Here is a 12,441-nt window from a genome sequence, read left to right as displayed (position 1 = left end):
CTTCAGTTATGTCTGCAGTTCACTCGCCTTCTTAATTCAGGAAAAACTGGAATTCCATTGTTTGCTTAAAAACCCAAGTAGACAAAGATGCAGGCCTCCCCTGCAATGAGAATGTGAAGTCAGGGATTGGGCTAATTGTCTGGATTAACTTGGTAAAAGTCTGGAAAGTCCTGCTCTGCCTAAATGAGATGAAAAAAGGCACATGGCTATAGGTAGGGTTTTTTACTTGTTGTCTTCATCACCTTCCCAGAAACTTATCTAAATGATGGCAACAAAGACTTACTAGGGAATATGCTGTGAAGACACTTTAATATCAAAGCGTCCAATTTATTTTCAAACACACTGTTAACAACTGAACATTCTAACTCTGTCAAAGTTTGAGATACACAGATATGTACACTCAAATTTTAAATATTTCTTATGTAGAAGTGACTGAAAAGCAAAGATATTTTATTCAAAATGTCTTACCTTTCACAAAGAATATTCACATTTTCATTTGTTTTTGGTTTTTTATGAACTCTTATAGTAGGATGCTGATAAATTGCAAGAAAAAAATAATCTTAATAAGTAAATATGAATCTTAATAAGTAAATATTTGGTATAGCAGATATACTTATTCCAAAATAGTTGGTTTTATCTTAGAAGTAATTTTTAAGTCAAAATCAGTCATGTCTAATGGGTCTTCTGGGAATTCTTGATAACTACTTCACTTTTTCAGATGTTTTCAAGCTATATGTTCCCCTGCATGAGGGAATATATATTAATCTTCACTCATATTCTATTAAATAAAACAATGTGTGAGTAAGAGTTATGGCCACATTCTCTGCTCACATCACTGATTCATACAGACAAGTCGCTCTACTGGGTTCTGTTTTTCCAAAATTATTGAATGCTATCAGCAGGCAGCAAGACCTGGAGCTTCTAGATCTAGTGCAAAACTCCATAAAATTGATTGAATCATCCAGCAGCTTTAATGAGATTTGGGTCAATCCTTTAAAACTCCATTTGCCTTCAACAGTAATTTCCTTGTACTGGCTGCGGTTTGAAATCATACCTCAAACCTCAAAACCTCAGCTCAGGGGACCACCATTTACTTAGGCAGTAGATTTGCCCTGGCTACATTTAGAACAGCAAATACTGTGGTCAAACAGTAGTGGTCAAACAGAGAAGAGTCAAATAGTTGGGACTGAGGAGATCTGAAGGTTCCATAATGTATTTTCCTTATTATCCTTTTTTTTCTCCTTTGGACTCTCTGTAGAGGAGGCCCCTGAACTGAATGTCCTTTTGCAGCTGGAGTGTATTAGATGTGTTCCTATTGTGCACCTTGTAGTTCAGTTTCAATCCAGAGGAATTAATTTGCATTCCTTGCATTAACTAAAATGTTACACAGAGAAAAATCAACTTCCTCTTGCCACGCACACTCTACATATCAAAGCAGGAGGAATATTCCCTTTTCCTCCAGTAAACATCCTGAAAAGTAACATGTTGTGATGATACAGATTTCCCACTATTATACTTCGGGAACATCACATTTAGCCAAATTCAGAGCTCTGAAAGATAGGAGGTATGGAGTTAAGGTAACAAAACACAACCTAGCTTTTAACTACTGTTATGTTTTTATATTAGAAAAACTAATATGTACTAAAGTCAGAAATATGGTGTCCTCTTTGTAAAGGCAAAGGGATTGTAAAATTTCAAACATAAAAAGCACACTGCACATATGCCATCCATGTAGTGCTATAGTTCTGTGCAGTGAGACCAGCTCTGTTTGGATGGGGTGAATCACCTAAAAACAAATATGATGATAGCTTGTCCTAGATTGATTTAAGTATCTTAATGTAAGTAAGACCCAAGACTGAAATATTCAAAACAGATTGTTAAAAAATGTGAGTTTTGCTGAACTCTGTATTTTGAGAGAGGCAGGAATCTTCCCAGCAACTTCAATTCTTATAAAGCTGTTATTTAATTTCCAGTGTCAAAACCAGAAATGTTCTTGGTGGCATCAGCATCCAGTTCCCTATGTTTGTTGACATACAGATGTGTAGCTGAAGAGCCAGCAAGTGGTACAGCATGCTTTACACTCCCTCTGTTCTTCTCATCCAAACTCTACACCTGAGTACTGGAAAACAGAATTGAAATGGGTTTTGAAATGTTTTGAGGACAGTCACTGAAGAGGAGGTGAAACTAGAGAAAGGCTCATGAACTGAAATTTTTATTCCATGGTATTTACCATAACTGAAATATATGAGAGTACTTTAGATTTTGTCTTTTTTTCTCACCTTTATCATACTCTCTGCATCCCTCTGTCTCTGCAAGGGGACCCTCTTTACCCTCCAGTCTGAAACTGCTGCTGCGCTTTCTGAGCACACACCATCAGGGTTAGGTTGCTGATGCACTCAGTATAACCTGCATCTTTAAAAGTAGACTTGTAGGTGGTCACTGAATGTAAAATTCTGTTATCCTTTAACTTCCTGGGGAAAATATATGTCATCGGGTACATTTTACAATAAGGTAGAAAAATTCCAGTTGCCAAAATTCTAATGATTTTTTAAGGTATGTGAAAAGTATGTATTCAAAGCTATTTGCACATTTGACTTATGTGCTTCTTGAACTCACATTCTAATTGTTTCCACTTTATATTGTATCCTTAGAAATTGTAAGATTAAAGATAATTTTTAGAAGTTGTTAAATTTAATCATTTACTCTTACTATAGGATTTCTTTTTAATATCATTAAAGAAAAATACTCTAAAATGCTTGTCTTGGACTTGACTTTCTTTAGGGCAAATGTCATAGGCTCTAAACACTTACAACTGTTAAAAGAAACAAATATTGTAATGCAAATACATACAAAAAATACAAACATCATAAATTCCCCATCACAAGAAAGTGCAGAAAAATACTTTGGGTGAAACTAAATACTCCATTTTGATGTGACTGTCTTAATACTGTGTCTAGTAGACAAATCAATGTAATACAGTTCCAAAATGTTCTGTTTTGAAATAGCTGGAATGAAATTAATTTAAATTCTTAAAAAATAATTTCTCTCTAAAGAAGCTAAAAGTACTCAAAAGTTTTCTCAAAGCTATTTCTGATAAAACTATTTCTGATAAATCAGAATTTTCCATTTATCACCAAAATATTACATCTAACATTAATTTTACAATAATGAGTTTATATTTATACAACCTTCCACCCCAAAGTATTTTATGTTTTTCATTTATTGAAAAATACATTGTGTATATTTCCATAATTTTAATGTATCTTTGTGCCTGCGCTGAAGCGTTGTTTGCATTTAATATCCTTAATGTTCATTCTGATTTCAGTTTCTACTAATACTCCCTTTGAAGATCGGGGTTCCAGGCAGTAAAATTCCCTTAATATTATCTGTTTCCAATATCTCTGAGAGAAGACATGTTTACTGAAATCATTTGTCAAACCTGAGCATTTCTGTGTTGATTATACTTTCAAATACCAATGCTAGCAAAATCAAAGATGCAATCTTTATGTTTGAGAATTGCAAACACAGATCAGGAGGCTTTTTCTAAGTATGCAAAGCACATCAGGGTCATTTGATGAAGGATATCAACTTTTGCATACAGCAAAACCGCTGAATTTCATGATAGATTGTGTATTGACTGTAGTTTTTTCTGAATAGCTATGTATAGAAATTAATAAAAGTTCAAGGTAATATCATTATGACATTTGTCTTTCAAGTAATTCTATTGCAGAACTAATTCTAAAATATGGTTTTCTCAGGAAAAAAAATACAAAAAACCTATCATTCATACAGTTGAAAAGGTTTTGTAGACAAAAGCATTTTGTATTTGCAACTCAGAAGTCTGCAGCCCCAATACATTTAAGGCATGCTATTAAAACCCATTCAAGGTATCAGATTATTTTCAATTGTGTATGATGATTAATGCTAGAATTTTTGTTCTGGTGAAAAATTTGGTTGCAGTAAGAGACATTAGATAAACTCCGTGTGATTTGAGTGTTACACATGGAAATTCATTCCTCCCATCATCACTTCCATGCCTTTGTACCAAAGCCAGAAGAGGAGACAAATCACATACTGCCCTCATGGAATCTTTTTGCTTGCCTGACAGTTTACCTCAGCTACACTTCAGAGCTTGTTAATATTCACCAAACCCTTATCTGATAGTCAGAACCTGAGAACCTCAAAGAATTCAAGGGCTGAGTAAGATGTTGAGACCATCAAAGCTACTGCACTGCCCAGAGACAGAACAAACTATCCTTATATCATTTCTGATAGATCCTTCTCTAACTATTAAAGGAGATTTCACTATATTGACAAGCTTTCTATTCCTGACCTTACTTATCTTTATTATTAAAATAAATGATTGAATGCTGACATATAATCTGCAGATCATTACTTCTTGTACTGCCCTTCACAAATGTGGGAATAGATTCTAATTGTCCTTCACAGCAACTTTGTATTGGTTAAAATTGCTGAATTCTGGTGAAATGTGCCTTCTTCCTCTTGAAGGCAAATATTACTACAAGACACTGTCCAATGAGCTGCAGTTACCTGCATTGTTAGGCTTTTAGCAGGTTTGTCTCTAACCAGTTTTTTCCTACTGACTCCTCAAGAATGCCCAAGTAAAAATTGCCTGTATGCAAGAAACAAACAGGATAATAGTAAGGTTTTACAAAACAGTTGAAAAAGGGAAGTTCTCTCTTGGAACTCCCACAGTATCTAAATGCATTGCTCTCTATATTTATGAAGTTTCACTCAAGATTTATGTTAATTTGCCAGCATCCCATTTAAATATAAGATATTTGTAACATTCTCAGTTCACCTCAAATTTTACTGAGCAGACAGCAGGCAATATTTTATAAATCTACCACAACTGGACAAGCTGTCAATAAGTCATCACATGAGGTAGAAAACACCCCACAGTTCTGTTCATAAGGTGGTGAAAACAAAAGGTATGCTATGATGAGCTTGTCTACAAAACAAAAAAAAAATTCCCCAAAGGCCAGAGACTCCCCACTTTTTCCTCAGTTTCTCTGGGAATTATTTTTATTCAATTACATACTTCAGTGGGCAAGCAACCTGTTCTCATCCTGTTCTCGGTTCTGACCAGCTTGATTTTTCAGCAATGTGACCAGGTGTGAACACATATCATCATCTAGGTGTAAATGGCAAAAGTAAGTGCATACCAAATTTACAGTGCCTGCTCTGGCACACAGGGGTCTTCTGCTTTCTTGGGAGCAGACTAAACATGGACTCCATATGGAGCCAGGGATCATTTCTACCTGCTCCAAGTGATTCCTGATCAGCGCTGTCTGCAAACACCAGCCATGGGAGCAGCTTCTGTGACTCCACCATTATTACTCATTCAGATCTTCTAGAAGCACTAAACTTGCCTACATCATTCGAACTGGAGGATCCTACCACCGTTAACTGCTCCTCCTTTCTATGTGTTTCACTGGCAAAATGTGTTTTCCTAGCTCCCTGACAGGCAGCTTCCTATTCCTGATTGGAGAAGGGAAATCCCAGTCAGTCTTCCTGCTGGAAGCAGGAGCTTCCCTTCCCTCTCACCCTCCTGTTAACTGAATAGAAACAGGACACCAAGCCTATAAGGCACAGCTTATAGAATCAAAATTTAAAATCTAAATAGTTTATACTCTGAAGACAAACTGAAAGACATCCACAGAATGATATGACTCATGTCCTCATACATGTGCCAAACCACTAATCTGCCTGTAGATTGTATTTGTAGTTATACAGGGAAAATATACTCATCTCCTGCAGTGTTTCAATACAGATATTTTTTTCCCTACCCTGGGTCACTGAAATAAGGGGTGTAAAGCCACAAACAGAAGTTAATGGCAAAAATTCAGTCTTGTGTGTATTTAATAAACTCTCAAAACAACCTTGTTGCAGACATTTAAATGCATGTGGTATCAAATCCCTGTCTCTTACAACTGTCATGAGTAGTGTTCCATGCCTGAATTTTATGAAAGACTTAAAGCAGTTATGTGAGTGAGAATACTGTGATCATATGATACTGCTGTTTCCAATTCTTACCCTATGGGTTAACAATAAAGGGGATTTTCTCTCTAATTAAGAAGCAGTTAAACACCACCCCCCAAACAAATAAAGGTTACTCAGTTGTAATCTTATCTTTTGATTTGTTATTTTGTGACATAACCAGATGTGAACAGCCACACAGCAGCAAAGAGCCCAGACCAGGCAGGAAGAAAACAAAAAGTCTCAGAATTCTCCAAAAGCAAGTGAGTCTCCAGACTCAGTTACTATGTAAACTCTATGGTTCTTAAGTCTTTAAAAGACTTAGTACAAGTGGCTTGTGGTTTAATCTTTTAATTCTATTGCTCCACAAGTTTCCTTGTAGGTTCATTGAGCAAGGAATTCAGCCTAGCTAATTGGGGCCCTTTATTGTAAAAGGGACTGGGTATGAAAAAATCTGCAGTACTGAGGCTTCTAGAAGAGTTTGGAAATTAACCTCCAAATTTATGTGACCTAAAAGCCATTATCTTTCAGGGATTCCTGTGTTTCAGACTGTTCACATTTACAATCAGATGTTTGCCATAGGAGACACTTCCTATCAGCAAACATCCGTGGAATGTACCCAAGCAGTTACAGCTAAACATACAAATTTGTGCCACCAGGTCAAAAAAAAAAAAAAAAAAGGCAAGGAGAAAATAACTTTCACATTTTGAAGATGTTTTATAAATATTCTGCATGGTTGCAAAATTTGCAGAATTTTTGCTGAAAATCTTCAAAATATGCATACATGCATTCCTGGTTGTTCTAATAATAATTCCAATTTAGATTATAAATTACTTCTGAAATTAAGTAAATCTGGTTTAACACAGGTAGCCAGGCTTGGTTAGTACCCTGAAGAGAATGGTTCTATGTTGAATAATGTAATCAAGGTGGATAAGGTACATGAAGAAGAGAAGCTTCTACCTTGTGATTTCTTGGAGAAGGAATACACAGGATAGCCAGAGGCAGACTAGAGGCTGGCAAGAAGGAACCAATAATTTCTGCTTTTGATGTGATGTTTGAAATATACACAGGGAAGTTTCTATGTTCTTTGTATGAATCTAAAATATTTTACTGATTTACATATGTTTAATTTCCAAAAAAATTAGGTTTGTAAATTTGAGCAAAATGAATAACAGTATGAAAAAACATGTGACAGCTATCTCAATTGTTTAAAAGTCTTTGATAATGAAAACATAAGTGTTGAGGTATTTTATATTAAAAGGTACCTTAGCTTTATCCTAAAGCTGTTTCAGAGACAAAACAACATAAGTTGAAAGTCAATATATGACATGATTCTTCTTAGATAATATTTATTAAAATTTTATATTACTATTAAATATTTTATTATTACATTAAAATATGTATTATTGCAAAATTTTAAATATTTTAAATTTTGAAACTTTTTAATCAGAAAAGAAACAAAAAGCCCTACAGACTACAAGGAAAAATTGGACTTTTATTGTCACCCTTGAGTTTTGGATTTTTTAAATAACATACCATAAACGTAAGTGAAGTGATTTTGCAAACCTAACTTTATCCTAAAAATTGTATTTGCCCATTGCCAGTATCCTAAATGCTGTAGTGAACATGAACACACAATTTCATGTCACAGACACAGTGTACACCACTGAATCATTTGGAGCCAGCATGGTTAATTTTTCTCAAGAGAAAATCCCATTTATGCAAGAATTTAGAATATGTTTTCATTTCAAAGTAAATCCATCTCCTTATTTTGGTGTGGCTCTGCCTAGCCACAATCTATGATTTGCATTGCAGTCCCTTCAGCTCAAGTTAGCCAGTTCCAAGGAGGTTTGATTTGATGTGATCTGGTGCAGTCAGAAGATGGGCAGCTCCTTCCCTCAGCTAAACCCTGCGTGCCCAAAGCAAAACAGAACCTACTCAAGAATTTTACTGGCAAAAGAAATGAAGAAAACTTTTTTTAAATGTGGGTCACTATACTTCTCAGAGTACATGGCATATGTTTGCAGAAATCCCAGTGAAATGCACAGGTGAACACAGTACATCCAAAATAACATTGATTTAAATTTAGGGCTCACACCTTAGGATGTGCTCATATGTGTAAGCAGTGACCTGAGGTAACACTGCAGTGCTGATACTCATTATTATGAAGCACATTTCCATTCTGTCATCGAAGCTTTCAGAAGATAATCTCGCCCACCTTCTCCTTTAATGTCATGTTCAACCACCTAAGATAATTATGCAACCTTCTACTCAAGTGTAGGAAAGTATTCTTCCAGAAAAGTGGAACTCTTACCTGGCATGTTAGCTTGTAAGATACTTTTAGCTATTAAGTTTTTTCTTAGCCACAGTGCCAGCATTAAGCGCATCCTGGAATCAGCAGAGATTGCTGTTTTTGGAAAATCTGATTATGAAACTTTACTTCTGTTAAATGATGGTGAAACACTTCAAAAGTCTATGCTCTAGTTGCACAGTACAGTTGAACACGAAGGAACAATCCACCACAGTGCTCAGGGATTGCTGCAACTGAACCACAAAATGCATGGCAAAGGCTATAAACTCTTATTTATCTATCGCAATAAGAGGACTTATTTTGGCTCCTTTCTATCTGTTTGAAATGGGGACTTTTCCCCTTCAAAATGACATCTTGGAAGGCACAAGGCTGTATTATTTCATACATGTTTGTCATAGAAAATAAAAACCAAGGTTATGGAATTGTTTTTCATTAGATCTTCTCAACGAGTATTGTTAAATTAATGACTGCGCAATGCTAAGAGAGCTACACAACTTAATTTACCAAATACCTATGATGTTTTTCAAATCACATTTATCAAATATGTTGTTTATATGTGAACTTAAGGAAGGAGATCAACTTTTTTCTATTACTACATTGTTCTTCAACTCAGGATTGCAAAGCACTAAGCAACATTATCCCCGGCTGATGAGAGCTAGAGTTTGTGCATTCTCAAGGGGAAATGGCTTGAATAATCACAAGGCAACCCCAAACCTTCTAAATGTCAGTTTTTGGGACCAGAATTGGTCCCTTGGTTCCTGTGTTTAAATTAAAGGCCATATGTATCAAGTGTGGGGCTATATCATGCCCCATAGGGCTCAGAAATGCATGCAAAGTTCTGAATGTATGAAAGTTTGTGGGTGCATTGGTGTTAACCTCAATTTATCATTTAGCTAGAATCTCTTTCACTAAATCATGTGAGCCTCTCATTAGAAACTTGTTTTTCTAAAACAATGAATTGTTTTCTAAACATGAAGTGAGCAGTTGTTTGCTAATGCATTTCAAGTGTCTTTTCCTAAACACTAACTAAAGTCCTCCAGTATCTTTCCTAAAGATGGGTTTCAGCAACCAGCTATGACTCTGTCTTCTACAATTAATCATCTCTGCCTCTCCTCATCCGTTTTGGTTTGAACACGTGAAACTCAAGCTCTCCTCAACTGGAAGAAAATGTTAGATGCCTCTCATAGACCAAGCACTCTTTTTATAAGTGCAGTCCAATGAAAAACCAGAAACATTTCATGGTGATGCTTCTTAGGGGGTTTTTGATATACCCTGTGGAGAGGCACAGAGCATCCTTTGTGCCAAATGGCGAGAACCATGAATTCTGCAGCATCACATTAACATTTGTCACTCACATGTCCCCTTCACTTCTTTTACAGATATTTTGAAAATGTTCCAATACATGCATAGGTTTCTAGTAAAAATGGGCTTATGTATGGATGGTAAATTAAGTATTTTTTACTTTCAATAATTTATATAATTTGGGAAAATATTCTTGTACATTCTCAGGCAAAACTCCTATCCACCAAGTTAGTCAGGCATACATAAAAATTAATTTCAAGCCAAGATAATAAGACTTATTTTGAAATGAAAGCTGCACACATTTGTTTCTGGCATGGTCACACATTTGTTTTCATGCTGTCAGTTTGGGTTTGACATTAAAATCTCACAGAAATACAGACTTAGACTTCAAATTTATTTTGTATTTTTCTTGGGTAGCTTTTTTTTAAAGAAGATATTCATGTGAAACAGTTTGATTTCAACAGAACTGTATTTTTTCAACAATTAAAATATTGCCAGAACATTCTTAGCACTGCTGAGAAGGAAGGTGAGATGGATAACACTTCTCTGTGAAGCTTCTGGTTCTCAAAAACTGCATATCAAAATACTTTTTTCCTGTTCTACTTGCTTCTCCAACTGCACTACCACATAAAAAACTAAATTCTACTGCCTTTTCCCTCAGAACTTGGCTATGTGAGCTAGGAAGACTGGCTGCAGGACTGTGAGACATGAAAACCAAAGTGGTATCTCTCTCTATAGTGAGGGTGTTATGGGACATGAGGATATTACTACACTGCACCACAAGACAAGCACTGCTCAAGGAAGTTGGAATAACAGAGCTTCCCCTTGTGGGAGCAAATGCATGGAGGCTGCCATCAGGGAGAGGATTTTAACTCCTTAACCCTTGGTACTACAGTGAATGACCCCAGTGTGATGACAGTTCAGGTGCTCAGAGCTGCACATTTACCTGGGACACTGATGCTGTGCAACGGGGAAGATGCAGCAGGACATGAGAGGAGCCCAGCAATGAGAAGCATCCTCCACTGAACTCTCCCCTTTCTATCCACATTTCTAATTAGACTAAATTTGTTCACATACAGCTTTGCACCCCAGACCCACAGATGATTCACATAACATAGGTAATCTCTAGATGGATAGAAAACTTAAAGTAGCACAGAAGGAAAGTGTAAAACACCTGGAAAATAAGTTAACAGAAGTGAGTAATTCAAATGGAAAAAGAAAACTACTGTGAAAATAAAGAGCTAATATGAATAAGCAGCTAATCTTGGACTGCAACCCCCATACTGAAGTTTAGGCTACATTAATATTTTTAGAACAAATGCTAATTTTTCAAAGTCAAGGAGGGAGAGCTTAATTCTAACTGCAATATCTGTGCAAAAAACTCAACCATACAGAGAGACCACACAACAAGAACCCCATTCTCTACTTTCAGAGTTCAATATAAAATATTTAAAGAAGAATTACAGGGATTTCTCTGAGCTCTATCTAATACAATTGCCTGTTGGGCTTTTTTGGCCCTAACAAATCCCTTAAGAAATACCATGAAGGAGTTCAAAATGTACATACATGTCACAGTACATGCTGCAGTTGAGACAGCGACAATACACAGAGCATCATCATATAATAGCAAAAAGCACCAACCCATACAGTGCCACACCACTCCAGAAGGCTTTAAGCACCTGCATCTGCCCTCTTGTTCTCTAGCCCAGCCTTTCATACCCCCCAGCTCATGCACTGCACCTGTGTGTCCTCTCTACTTTGTGTGATTGGTCAGCACCTTGGCACTCCCTGGCTCATCACCTTCAATGCTGTTCACATGTCCTGCACGGCTGTAGCCCATTGGGGATGAGCCCCACTCCCAGCCACCACAAACTGTGCCCAATACACATTCTTTTGCATTTTTCATAGTCACACTTTCGCCATTCATATCAGTAAGAATTTATTCACCAAAAAAATGTAATCTGATGTAATTTACCTACCATTTGAGTATAGAAATATTGTTCTGCCTACTAAAGTAAAATTTCATTCTACTGCAGACTACTTTTTGGGAGCCCAAGTTTTGAAAATTTTTTTTTTTCTTTCTCTGTGAACACAGGGAGTACAGAGAGTCTACTGTTCATTCAAATATTTTCTATCCTAGGACAGTGTACTCACATTTCTTGCAGATTTTATCTTTACCATTCATGTTTTGAGGTGTTTATGAGCCCACGACTTTCTCAAGAGCAGGACAGCTACATTACAGGATGCAGAAAAGAACTGTGGTACTGGTAGTAGTGTAGAAAGTCACCAAATCTAATCAGCTCTCAATTACCAGTAGGGGATTATCTGGGTTATGGATTAACTGTGCAACCCTGAAAGGGAACCTGCTACATGATACATTCTTGAGTCCAGCACAGAGATGAGCCTTTTGACCTGTCATGCTTCTCACCCAGCAATAAAGTCAGCACAGACTACTTTCCCCCAGATTAATTTTCATATTTTCTTGTGTTGCATTACTGAGTTATCCCACCATCCACTGCCCTGGGGAGTCAGAAACAGTGTGGCCATAGCACATATTTCAGAGAAATGTGGATAACATTCTGACATGAAAATGTGCCTAGGCAGAATCACAAGTCACCATTAGACTTCTGCACAATATTAGGAGGATTTTGCAAGCTTTTAGAAAGAGAGGTGATTATAATCCTCTCCTAGGACATGATTATCTATGTCAAATTAATTCTATATTCAAAAGTACAGAAGTGCTGTTAGGATCACAGAGAGCGTTAATATGGTTGTAACCGTCTGTATGCCCCAAAGGTAAATAACATTTGCATGTGGTGCTCTGACAC

General features: G+C 36.5%; 1 long non-coding RNA gene across 1 annotated transcript; it reads right to left on the bottom strand.

Moving 5' to 3' along the window:
* Window positions 1-292: 292 nt before the first annotated feature.
* LOC135450401 (uncharacterized) lies at window positions 293-11,300 on the bottom strand. Its single transcript, XR_010441064.1, has 3 exons — window positions 11,180-11,300; window positions 2,280-2,412; window positions 293-2,119 (listed from the first exon to the last, which is right to left on the bottom strand). It is a non-coding gene; the product is annotated as an uncharacterized LOC135450401 (long non-coding RNA).
* Window positions 11,301-12,441: the final 1,141 nt, after the last annotated feature.

Source organism: Zonotrichia leucophrys, chromosome 7 (assembly GCF_028769735.1).
Source record: "Zonotrichia leucophrys gambelii isolate GWCS_2022_RI chromosome 7, RI_Zleu_2.0, whole genome shotgun sequence".
In the NCBI taxonomy this organism is placed as follows: Eukaryota; Metazoa; Chordata; class Aves; order Passeriformes; family Passerellidae; genus Zonotrichia; species Zonotrichia leucophrys.
Note: the sequence above shows the minus strand (reverse complement) of the source record. Positions and strands in the feature narration are given on the sequence as shown.